The sequence below is a fragment of the Lissotriton vulgaris genome, chromosome 1_2, assembly GCF_964263255.1.
Source record: "Lissotriton vulgaris chromosome 1_2, aLisVul1.2, whole genome shotgun sequence".
Classification (NCBI taxonomy): domain Eukaryota; kingdom Metazoa; phylum Chordata; class Amphibia; order Caudata; family Salamandridae; genus Lissotriton; species Lissotriton vulgaris.
The window spans coordinates 232,343,128-232,356,780 of NC_141686.1; positions in this window are offsets into that span (position 1 = coordinate 232,343,128).

The window sequence follows — 13,653 nt, forward strand, 5'->3', positions numbered from 1 at the left end:
AAAATATCAAAAATATATTGAACACTTTATATGATTGTTCATTGATTCGCAACATTTCCATGAACCGGGAATGTCCAGAAAATTGAATGAGCCATCAACCAAATCCGTCTTAGTGATGTGCTTCTTTTATTTGCATGTATGATGTAAATCCAAATCAAATATGAGTTTCAACAGTTCGTTTATTCAGATCATGAACAGAGGAAAGCGTGTTTGTCAATCCCAATGCATTTCGGGTGTAACCAGCACCCTTCTTGAGGGTCTACAAACAAATATATCACAATCATAAATAAACATTTCAGTCTAAATTGAAACATATATTAACATTAGACGACAGACCCATATTATCCTGGAAGGTCCTGAGAATACAGCATGGAGTGGACATAACGTCTGCAGATTAATGAATGACCACCCGATTGTAGTGATTATGGCGACACTGAAACATCAGAGCACACAAAGAGTAAAGTTGCCAAACGTACCAAATCACCCGGTGCAAAGAATAGAAAAACGCTCTGCTATCAAACGCAATAGATGCATATATTTACCTAATTTCAATCCAATAAGGGACTGTGACCAGATCAGTGGCTGGTCGATCAAAATGTATCAGAAACGGCCTATGAACCCAAAACGAGAATACAGTCTCAGAAATTACCTTCACACCATGTGCCTGGCTTGCTTTTGTGTTATACTGCTCTTGAAAGTAACAAGAAGTGCTCAGAACTCACCGGCGTCCAAGATCGCAGCATATAACTGTACTTAGTGATCAATGATGAGCAGAATTAGTTCGATGCTGAGAAAAGGGTGAAATTGTAACTTTGAATAAAGGATAATCACTGTCGGAACTGTCAAAATTAAACTCACAAAAGTGTGCTAAACGGAAGAAAGCACTTACGAAGTTCTTAATGTTTCAAACTCTTACCAACGCTGCTGCGAGGGTGGTAGTGGTTCTGTGGAATAAAAAACCTATTACTACTCTGCCACGAATGCGCATGACTCAATTTTCAATTCAAAAATACTTTATTCGGATTGCAAGAAATCCATAAAAGTCACACATTTACATAAAAGTACATTTTAAAATAATTACACAATTTCCACAAATAGTCAAAAGCTGCAGTTGTTTTCCAAGCATTAATGTAAACATTCAATTATTAAAGTGCGTTCCAATTTACTAAAGTGCTATTGCAGAGGGGACTTTAAGGCACATAAACATTTCAGGGAGATTCCATTGATTTTCGTGCAGAGAAGATGACTTTCAGAAATGAGCTTACACGAAAAATCAGTTCATCATTTTCTAATTTTAAAAGCATGAAATAGGATTGAGTCAGGGAAACTGGTCTTTGTTTTTTAAAATATGGAACTAAAAACCTCTTGATGTATTTCATAAAAAATTTACAATGAAAAAAGAAGTGTAAGTCATTTTGTCTACTGTGTCCATCGCAAGGGCAGGGGCGTAACTCATTTCCAGAATTCATCGTGCTGTGGCCCATTGGAAAACAAAGTGAGTATTTTATGAGTCCAGCTCTTAAGCGATATAATAACGACCTTTCCCAGTTGGTCATAGGAAGTCTTAGATATAAAGGGATTTGTTGTGGAGATAAGTCATTGTTTATGTTATTCACATATGATTTGACAGTTTGTTTTTGCGATTCTATCTCCAGCCTCTTTTCCCTGAAAAGGGCGTAGAGTTCAATTTGTATATCCTTTTTGTCTGTGCTCTTGATCTGGGATGGATCGTTAAAAAGATGGGTTTTGCCAATGCTGTCTAGGCTTTCCTTTGTCGCCCGGAGCCACGGGATGCTCATGCCTTTGTCACAGGCTAGACATTCAGACACAATTTCCTGTGTTAAGGTAGCACGGTCATTGGCCCAAATGGCCAGCCAAAATAATGCAGGTCGCGTGGCAATAAAATCAGTTATGTAAGGCAAATTAAGTTCAGCATGGCAAATGTACCCGGATGAAGAGATTGGGGCTCCAAGCAGTTTTCTGCATAACCGATTTTCTTCTGTCTGCAGGCTAGATGGTTTCACTATCCCCCAAATCTCAGCGCCATAAGTTGCTACCGGGACACATTGCAGTCTGTATATTTTCACAATTGCCTTAGTTGTTTCTGACCTCTTTGGCCGTGGCAAGGTGGAGTTCTGGACTTTTTGGTTCCGTCCAGAGGTGTCAGGGAACAACACCCGAAGACCCCGGAGTTCCACCTGCCTTGGTGCACAAATAAACAGAAACACGGGCTTCTCGATGGTGGCGTCAAAGACCAAAGGTTTATTACTGCAGGGACACAGAAGTCACAGAAACTACACATGGGCAGTATCTAGGAGCCTGTTCCATTTGTACAAAGAGGGTTGCTCCTTATATACTAAAAATAGGGCTTCGGGCAAATTCTTCACATGTTAGTACATTCCCAAACCTTTGTGTCCTAAACAATAAATATTTGGCGTTGCACAGGAATCGTCGACAATATCTGATGACACAACATTACGAATGAGAGGTTCCCACTTTTCCATCATAATCTCATGTCAACTTTTCATTCAGGACCCGGACCGCCTCATCGTAAATTTTGTTACCTCCCCCTAATAAAGGCCCAGAAGGAAAGGAGCAGAGCCAGGTGCAGAAGATAGAAAAGCAGGATAAGAGATGTTTGTGGGTTGTAAATGGGCAAGGCTACCAGCTTCGGCCGCCTAATCATGATCAGGCCAACGGACACGAGAACCAGTTCAGCAGGGCTGGCCTCGGGCAGAGGAGGCAGCCTTTGTCGAGTCATGCAGCTACAGCGTGATCTGGTCTAAGGTGCACGTGTCACTAGAGAGGTGAATCTCCGGCTAAGGCTACGTGTCCTTAATTGAAATGAAGTGATCAGAGGTTATTGCATATGTGAGGGCAAGAAACACAAAATGGCTGCCATGATCTAAGATGGATGCCATGGGTAGATCTGAAATGTGTTTGTTACAGGAGTACTCTTGCTCGTAGCGTAGCGAAAACACCAGGATATGCTAAATGGATCATTTGCGGTTCGCTGATACCAAATTTATGTATTTCCGACAATATTGAAAACACGGGTTCAAATTGTCACGGAACCTCAGGCCCTCCTTTTGCCCTTACATAGGCAATTACTCAGTCTATGTCAGAGTCTAATTCTATGCTCATCAGGTCAGTGACATGTTGTTGTATCATCATCCTTTCTCGCGCCTTTTCTCCAAACGCAGGTGGTTTCCTAAAACAGGTTGCAGCACAGAGACTACACAAAGCAGGACCACACTGGATAATCAGGCAGCATGAGAATAGGAATACTAAGATGACACCAATGACCATCAGAACCTTCCATCCCCACGCTGAGATCAAAGTCCAAAACCATTCCATGAAGGACCAGTTTCCCTTGTCTACGTGTATAGAGTCGGAAATCTTATGTAGCTTAGAGATCGCCTCATAGATTGTTGGAGCATTATTGGGAATAAAGACACAGCAGCTCGATTGGATCATTCTGCATACCCCACCTCGATCTGCAAGTATTACGTCTAGAACCATACGGTTCTGCAACGTCATGAGTCTATCCGCCTGAAGCTCAGCTGTCAAATTGCTAAGGGCACCAGCAGTTTCGGTAATAGTAGATTCAACTACCCGTGTTAGCTGACGTATGTTTCTACTATTGGCCATAGGCCCCTAGAACCGAAGGAAACCTTTGAAGAAGTCTCCAGCTTCCTGACCAGCGGTATCTTCCTTGCTGAAGACACCTCTTGCTACTCTGGACTTGTGGTAGTCAGATGATGCAGTGTATGTTGGAGGCAATAATCGAGCAATATAACATGATCCTGAAAAGTCAGCAGGCAACCATGTATACGCTCTGTCTCGACAGATGAAGTAAGTACCCCTAGCAGTAAGAAAAGCAGGGGAAGAGTTAGACGGAAACACGTAAGTCTCAACGCACTCACTCCTCCCTAGCTGAGCTCTCGGATTTCTCCCATTACCTTGCAAACAGACCTGACCTCGATGAGGTACGACCCAGATTGGAGTTGAGCTTTTGCGCTTGCTTTCTCCCAAACTAAGGCGATACTCTGAAGAATTCCAACTCAAGTATACTCGTAATTCGTCTCTAGGGTAAGATGGAGTATTATTGACGTCCTTGATCATGTCAATTATTCCCTGGACTAAGGCTTTGTTGGCAGAGTTATATTTAGTGGAACGTGGTGGACGTGGAGGATAGGTTTCAAGGGCATAAGCAAAGATGGTTTGAAGGGCCTGAAATGATCCATTATAGCTAAAAGGCAAAACCAGGTAGGGAATGCCTTTATCCATAGTGCGGGGTATCAAGCCACACACCCAGCAGTCTGTAGTGTTAACTACCAGTTGGTGTTGGTGCAAGAGTTGTACAAAAGTGTTATTGATGAATTCAGAGCGTCGAGCTTGCTCATGTTCAGGAAACGGGTGAAAAGAGTGTATGGAAGAAACAGTAGAAGTAGCAGGATCAAGGGGAGGTACTGTAGTTACTGGTACAAAAATCAAACTCATACCAAAGACGATTCCACCCACCAACGTTATCAAAACAATCAAAAATGTAATGGCACATTGTATCAAAAAGCATTTGCTGTGAAGAATTCTGTAAAGTCTATTTCTGCGAACATAAATCACATTTTCTCGTTGCAGCGCAGGAAGCTCCATCTTCTACAATCCGCTCGCGACCACTGATGATGTGTACGTAGATGAAAATGCCTCTATCAGCCCTGGGAGTTCCCAGAACCAACAGAAAGATCGACCTTGTGTCAGACCCCCGCAGATTCAACTAGGCACACAGCCACGACCCTACGGCTACCCAGACGGCAAGGCAATTTTAAAAACAATAAAACAATAGCAAACTTCCTGGCTGAAGGCAAAAGTTCAAAATTTCAAAATATCACAATAGGCAGTTGCCTGCTTTATTTGTCCATATTACGAGGTCGTAGGTTATATCTTGATTTTGCAGGAACTGTTTGCTCGGCAAATAACGTATCACTGGTAGCTGTTGCAGTGTTCAGGTTCGCAGATGACAGAGTTTTTTCTGATGCAGAGGACAAATGTTCAGAGTTCAGAGGAGTCTTTTCAGGAGGAGAGTCAGAGTTCAGAGTGTCAGTTACCAATTCGGCATCGCTGAAAGGGATGAACTTTGGCGTTTGTTCAAATTCGGAGGCACCAATTCCCTTCTTCACCCAGTCGTTGTAAGGAAGTGGCAAAGGTACACGTTTGACATGAGACGCATGTACCCAGTGCTTGCGACCAGCTACACAAACAGCGGTTCTTGTCGCAAGCAACACTTGGAAGGGGCCAACGAATCTTGGTTGAAGGTTCTTCGTCCTCGCGAAGTTTCTGACCACAACGTGGTCGCCGGGTTTCAGCTGATGCCCTGGACTCTCCGGAGGCTTTGGCAATGCATCGAAAACCTGTTGGTGAATAAGACTCAATTTAGCAGTCAAGTCGTAAAGGAAATCGATCAACATAGGATATTCTAGGGAACAAAACTCTTTTGGCCTAGGCACACCCCAAATATTTGCCGGACGGCCAAAAACAATTTCGTAGGGGCTAAGCCCCACTCTAGAATGTACAGTTGCTCTCGTTGATAACAAAGCCAAGGGGAGTGCGTCTGGCCAGGATAAATCCGTGGATGCCTGTATTTTAGCTAGTTTTAATTTGAGGGTGCCATTGTAACCCTCAACTAAACCAGCAGACTGGGGATGGTTTGCACTGTGGAACTTCTGTTTGATGCCCAAACCGGCACACACACTCTGCATAACTTTCCCTATAAACTCACTTCCGTTATCTGACCATACAATCCGTGGCATTGTATACCTAGGGAAATATTCTTTGAGAAGAATTTTGGCAGTTGATAGGGCAGTATTGTCCTTTAGTGGATAGGCTTCGATCCATCTGGAAAATGCACAAACTACCACCAGGACGTATTTTAGATTATTACAGCGATCCATGTGTATGAAATCTAGCTGAATCACTTCAAAGGGGCAAGAAGGAGGAGCGAAGTGACCAGCAGGAGTTGGGGTTCCCTTGCCAGGATTATGCATCAGGCATACCATGCAATTTTTCACCACTCTCTCTGCACATTTACTGATCCCATCATTCTTCCAGACCGGAGCCAACATCTTACAGATTCCTTTAGAACTTATATGCGCTACTCCATGCGCCATTGTCACCACTGCAAGCACATACGCATCAGGCAACATCCAACGCTGTTGTTCTGACAAATCAATCCAACACCCACTCGAATCCAACTTGCCTGAACTTTCTTTCCATGCACGTTTTTCCTCCTCAGTTGCCTCTTTCTGAATCTCTTTCACACTTTCCACTGTATCCTCACACATTCCAGACTCGGAAATCCATCTTGCAGACGTAGCAACATACATTCTACTCATCATATCTCTAGCTGTTTGTTTAGCGGTCTCATCAGCAAAAGCATTCCCACGACCAACATCATCCGTGATTGCTTTATGAGCACTGCACTTCACAATCGCAACTTCAGTCGGCAAGGTTAGAGAGTCCAACAGGTCGTTAACTAGCTGACCATGTTGAATCTTAGTCCCATGGGACGTAATGAAACCTCTTTCTTTCCACAAACGGCCAAAACTATGGGCCACGCCAAACGCGTACTGACTATCTGTAAACACATTCACTCTCTTTCCCTTAGCTAAAACACACGCTCTTGTTAGAGCTATTAATTCTGCAGCTTGGGCAGAATTCTTACTCACTCTTGCAGTTTCCACAATCGTTCTCAAAGTCGTTACCGCATAGGCAGCAGTCACATCACCATTCTCCAATTTAAAGCATGACCCATCAACATACAACGTGCCATCTGGATCTGACAACGGAGTGTCTTTTAAATCAATTCGTCCTTTTGTCTCTTCCTCGGTTCTAAAACAGCAATCATGGGGCTCGGAATCACTCGACTCTTGATTAGTCGGCAACAATGTTGCTGGATTCAATATATTGCATCTTTTGATTTGAATATGACTCGCTAGCAGTGTCAGCTCGTAGCCAGATAATCTCGCACTGGTAATGTGTTGCGTCTTGGTTCGGTTCATGAGTGTATCCACTGCATGAGGAACCATGACCACTAGCATGTTGTTCATCACCAAACCAGCAGATTGTCGAATGGAAGCCGCAGCTGCCGCTGTAGCTCTCAAACAACTGGGTAACGCTCTAGCTACCGGATCTAATGTTGATGAAAAGTACGCACAAGGGCGTTGTTTATCACCAAATTTCTGCGTCAGACGCACAACCTTCTCTCTCGTGAACATAGAGCGTGAATGGCTTGCTGTAATCAGGTGTACCCAATACAGGAGCTAAACACAATGCTTTTCGTAACTCAGAAAAACTCTCCTGACATTCATCAGACCATGGCACCGGACTCGGAACATTTTTCCCAGTCAAAGCTACCAATGGTTTTGCTAAAAGAGAAAAATTTGGGATCCACTGCCTACAGTAAGAGGTAATACCTAGAAAGGCACGTACTTCTCTCTGTGTACGAGGAACACTCATCTGCGTAATTGCTTTTATTCTCTCTGGGGTCAACTTCCTTCCCTCCTTTGACAAGAGATGACCTAGGTAGGTCACTTCTTGGCAGCAATATTGCATTTTCGAAGGTGACACCTTGTGATTCAAATTAGACAAATGATGCAATAATGAAATCGTAGCTGCTTTGCAAGTTTCCTTGTCATCGGCAGCCACTAGAAGATCGTCTACATACTGCACTAGGGCCGAACCTTGAGGAAGTACAAAAGAATCTAACTGACTTTTTAATACCTGACTGTAAATGGATGGGCTCTCACAATAGCCTTGTGGAGCGCGTTTAAACCTGAAGCTTCGACCTCCTAGACAGAAGCCGAAAATATCTCTGCTTTCTTCGGCTATCGGAATGCTGAAAAAGGCATTCTTCAAGTCGATGACTGAAAACCATGTGGCTGTAGCAGGAATCAATGTTAACAACGCAGTAATGTCTGGAACTACAGGAAACTGCGGGACCACAATCTTATTAACTTCTCTGAGGTCAATGACAAACCTATACACTGGAGGTTTTGTAGGATCAGTTCGTTTCAAAATCGGTAATACAGGACTGTTACAGACATTTCCTCTAGTTTCTTCAACCACACCTTTCTTAATCAAATCTTGTACAATCAATAAAAGTGCTCGTTCACCTTCACTAGATATTTTGTATTGAGGAATTCGTGGAAATTTTACATTTGCTTTCAAAGTGACTACATATGGTGGTATTTCCAAAAGGCCTACATCGTTAGGACCAGTCGCCCAAAGAGTATCAGGGAGTGAACGCGGCTCTGGCGGGAGTGCATCCATTGACAAGTACATCGGAGAGGTAATTCTTTTACCCAATGTAAGCTGTACTCCTTCCGGAGAACAGTACAATGTCGCATATAGGCGTTTTAAAAAGTCTAAACCAAGCAGATTTTCATTACAACCTGTCGTCAAAATCAGGGGTGCTTTCTATTGACACGGTCCAACAGAAATAGACAAAGGACCAGATATGGGGTTGTAAACAGGGGCGCCTGAAAAACCTACAGAAACATTTGTTGAGCCGGACAAAGGTGCGCCAGGGAGTTTCGCATGAATGATAGAACTTTTTGCTGCACCAGTATCCAACAGAAACGGTTCGACTACACCTGATGTTGCTACTGCGACATAAGGCCCACTCTGATCCACTGGAACTGATACTACTCCCTCTCTCTGTCCATGGCTGTCCTAGTACCCATTTTGCTGAAATCCCTCATCCGCTTCACAATAGTCTTCAATAAGATATTGTTGAGATCTGTTTTGTTGGGCAGACTGTCCATTTTGTTGGTCAAAGTGATTGGAAGGGCGATCATTCGTCTGTGGAGGCATAGCACCTCGTCCTCGACCTCTAGAATTCTGCACAAAACCACCACGACCTCTCTGAGCTGCTGCTGCATTATTTTGCGCTAAGACTGGACACTCATTTTTGTAGTGACCCTCTTTCTTACAGTACGCACACTGGTTCCACTGATATTGAGGTCTCGGTGAACTATAATCTGTCCTTTGATATGACCCTTGCTGCGTATTAGTCTGATTCATGCGAGGCGGATACGCCTGTTGCAAAAGAACTTTAGTCTTTAAGTCTTTCGTTTTCTTATCTGATTTCTCTTTCTCCTCTTTATCCCTATTTTCATAATACTGTGCAGTTGCAAGTATTTGCGCAGTTGTAGAGACAGCCCACGCACTCTCGGAATCCTTTAATTTATTGCATAACTCAGGTAACAAATTATGTACGAATTTATCGACAAACAGTCTCTGTCCTCCTTCTGTGCTCATATCCTGACCACTATGATCTACAAAAGTCTCTTCGAACCTCGTGAAAAAGTCGGAGACACTTTCGTCTTTCTTTTGCCTGCATGCGGACAACTTATCCCAATTAACGCGCAATGCGGGCATCAGAGTCTTCATTAAGTCGATTATCCTACCTGGAAGATTAGCAATTAGAGGTTCAGGTTTGGCACCACCTATTTGCTGACCATCCGCTGCAATGATAGCTGCCCAATCACCACCTAGGGCAACTGGATGATTCTCTTTACGAATTTTAGCCCAAATTGGTTGCGGAACTACATTCCCAAATAACATGTCGATGTCCGCTAGGTTCATTATACAAGCCTCAACTGTTTGCGCCAGTTCCTTATAGTACCCAGCAGGATTCTTACGCGGATCTGGCAAGGCCTGCTTCACTGCTAACACTTCGGCTCGCTTCCACGGAATGTGTATCCACACTCTCTGGAATTGCGCTGGAGCAGCTGCAATACCAAGGTTTACATTAGCTTGCACAGCTTCACGTCAGATTGGAGGAACCTCCCTCATTGGATATTGGCGAGTCTGCTTCGTACTACCTTTCTCTAAGTCTCTTGGTGAACGAAGTGATGGATCATTTCTATAACTTAAAATCAGTTCCATCGCTTCTTTTATATTTTGACCTACTATCATTCCTGCAGCAAACTCTTTCTGAACCTTTATTAAGTCTTCTAAATTTGATTCAGAGTCATCTTCTTCTAACTCATCACGTAAAAGAGAGCACATCTCATCAAAAACATATCGTTGCGTTGGTTCATTCCACTGCATAAATGTATCTAGTACATCTCTCGTGCTATATCTCCTACTCTTCGAAATCCATCTGAGAGCCGTGGAATCTAATATTCCCCGTTCCTCAGTACTCGGAAGCTGACTACGTCTTTGTACAGAGTCAGAAGTAGGAGTCTTAATTAAAGTTTTATAGAGTGGAGACAGAATGCTGGAGACAGAATCAGTGATTCTTCGACGAACAGAGAGCGGAGTCAACATACTGGCAGATGCAGAGTACACAGTAGCAGTTGGAATAGATAGCGGAACAGTAGGAGTATCGAGGAAGATGGCTTGTGGAACAGTAGGTGTAAGCGATACAGGTATAGGTAAAGAAGTCGGCAATCCAGGAAGAGGAGGTGCCGTAGGAACATTCACATTGACCACAGGAGGTACAGGAGCTTGATTCTGAGGGACAGGAGCAGGAATACCAGGTTGTCCAGCAACCGGCAATTGAACATTCGGTACAGGTGGAGCCGTAGCACCTTGTGCATACGGTGGAGGTGACCGTAACAAGTAAGACAACAGAGGATCGTTTTCGGGGTCCTCCAGTATCTTAGCTGTTTTCGATGGCAAGGCAGGATAGCACTTGTCAATCGCTAAATTATGCTCTCTAATGGCCACCTCTATGGCCTTCTCAGACTCGTTAACTTGCAGCTGTTTAGCCGCTTGTTCTAAAGTCAACTCTTCTTGCTCTTTCTGTTCTTTCTTTAACCTTTTAATTTCTCTCTGTTTAGATTCTTTTCGCCAGTAACGGAAAGAATCAAACATTGCCGGCCGGGCTTTCTTCCTAAACAATTTTGCTTCTAAATTATCGAGGATTTCGGGTTCAAAACTACCATGCAGTGGCCAACTAAGGACACCATCCTTTTCCGTATAGCGGACCCATACCTCATTATAAGATATAGGACCCACACCATGCTTACAGTACAGATCATATAAGGGAGTCCCAATCGGAGGAACCAGACATGAGTCCTCCAATCGTGAATCACTGTTGCAACCAAAACACGCCAACATACAATTTCTCCGACTTACCATTTTGCAATCCGGAACACAGAACAAACAAAACACGAAACAGATATGTGCACCTGAACCAAGAACTTAGGCCTACCAAAAGCGAACTGATGTATCGATACCCAAACTAAACCAAATAGATTATCGTAACCAGAACAACCAGTGATAATCTTACGAAACCAAACCAAACCAAGAACCACAAAGGATTTTAACAACCCTCACGAAGTAACCAACTAGCAACCACTAAATACTTAACTGAGGCACTGAAGACGTCACCAAGGAGAAACCTGTCACGTTTCGCCGTACTAAGGACTGCACCTCGGGTCCAAGACAGGGCGACGGTCAAGGCAACGGCCCACTGCAGCCGTCCTGAACGGGAACCCTCGTGGAAGAGAACTTCGGGCCACTTTTGCGATATGCCGGGATCGATGAAGTGGGGCGCCTCCCTCAGGAATCTTCACACGAAGCTTCTCGAACTCTTCAGGCTTTTGGACCGGTACCGAATGACGTCGAGCCCCACGTTGGGCGCCAATTGGAGTTCTGGACTTTTTGGTTCCGTCCAGAGGTGTCAGGGAACAACACCCGAAGACCCCGGAGTTCCACCTGCCTTGGTGCACAAATAAACAGAAACACGGGCTTCTCGATGGTGGCGTCAAAGACCAAAGGTTTATTACAGCAGGGACAAAGAAGTCACAGAAACTACGCATGGGCAGTATCTAGGAGCCTGTTCCATTTGTACAAAGAGGGTTGCTCCTTATATACTAAAAATAGGGCTTCGGGCAAATTCTTCACATGTTAGTACATTCCCAAACCTTTGTGTCCTAAACAATAAATATTTGGCGTTGCACAGGAATCGTCGACAATATCTGATGACACAACATTACAAATGAGAGGTTCCCACTTTTCCATCATAATCTCATGTCAACTTTTCATTCAGGACCCGGACCGCCTCATCGTAAATTTTGTTACCTCCCCCTAATAAAGGCCCAGAAGGAAAGGAGCAGAGCCAGGTGCAGAAGATAGAAAAGCAGGATAAGAGATGTTTGTGGGTTGTAAATGGGCAAGGCTACCAGCTTCGGCCGCCTAATCATGATCAGGCCAACGGACAGGAGAACCAGTTCAGCAGGGCTGGCCTCGGGCAGAGGAGGCAGCCTTTGTCGAGTCATGCAGCTACAGCGTGATCTGGTCTAAGGTGCACGTGTCACTAGAGAGGTGAATCTCCGGCTAAGGCTACGTGTCCTTAATTGAAATGAAGTGATCAGAGGTTATTGCATATGTGAGGGCAAGAAACACAAAATGGCTGCCATGATCTTAGATGGATGCCATGGGTAGATCTGAAATGTGTTTGTTACAGGAGTACTCTTGCTCGTAGCGTAGCGAAAACACCAGGATATGCTAAATGGATCATTTGCGGTTCGCTGATACCAAATTTATGTATTTCCGACAATATTGAAAACACGGGTTCAAATTGTCACGGAACCTCAAAGGCAAGGATTGAATTTATGGCCTTTGAGAACTTGCCTGTGGCGTGGGCGAGATGCCCACTCCACAGGCCGTTCGCAGCAAAGACCATACCTAGGTAGGGGAATGATTTGGTAGAATGCAACTTGTCTTGACCAATCGAAATGGAGTTGAGTTGTTTGGCCCCTGGCCCAAAGGTCATAATAAACGATTTTTTAAAATTCACTTTCAAGTCCAAGTTCCCCATAAAATGTGCAAAGCTCTTGACCAGGGCACGTAGGGCATTCGGTGTTAAGCCCATAATCACCGCATTGTCGGCATACAGGAGTGCGGGTAGCAGTTTCCCTTGGATTTTCGGGACATCAGTTGTCGTCTTTTTCAGGGAATCGCTCAGTCCGTTTATATAGATGATAAACAACAGGGGTGCTAAAACGCACCCCTGTCGGACGCCTCTTTCTACCTTGATTGCCCCTGAGATCTCACCCTCCATGCCAATTCGTACCTGGGCTTTAGTGTCCGCGTGTAGGAAGGCTAGGAAATGTACCAGGGATTCATCAAGGCCATAGGAGAGAAGTGTCGCCCGCAATTTCGACCTATTCACTAGGTCGAATGCGGACGACAAGTCCATAAAAGCTAGGTAAATAGGAGAAGCCCTGGCTATGGTGTATTTGCCTATTATAAGATTAAGATTCAGGCATTGTTCCGTTGTCCCGACCTTGCTTCTGAAGCCCATTTGACATCTGTCCAGCACCCCTGTTTCTTCGGCCCAATCGTTCACTCTATTGTACAGCACCTGGCCCAGAATTTTCAGGGTGTTATCTAAGAGTGAGATGGGCCTATAGTTTGCAGGGTCAGATCTTTCACCTTTTTTGTAGATAGGCACTATTGTGCTTGTGGACCAGGTGTCAGGGATGACGCCCATCGGTAGACAGTTGAAAACATTGACCAGAATGGGTCCCCAAAATTTTGGTTTGTGTTTGATTAGGTCAATTGGGAAGCCATCCGGCCCTGGTGCCTTGTTCCCGAGGCTTTGATTGATGGCCAAAACGACCTCCCCCAAGGTTATATCTA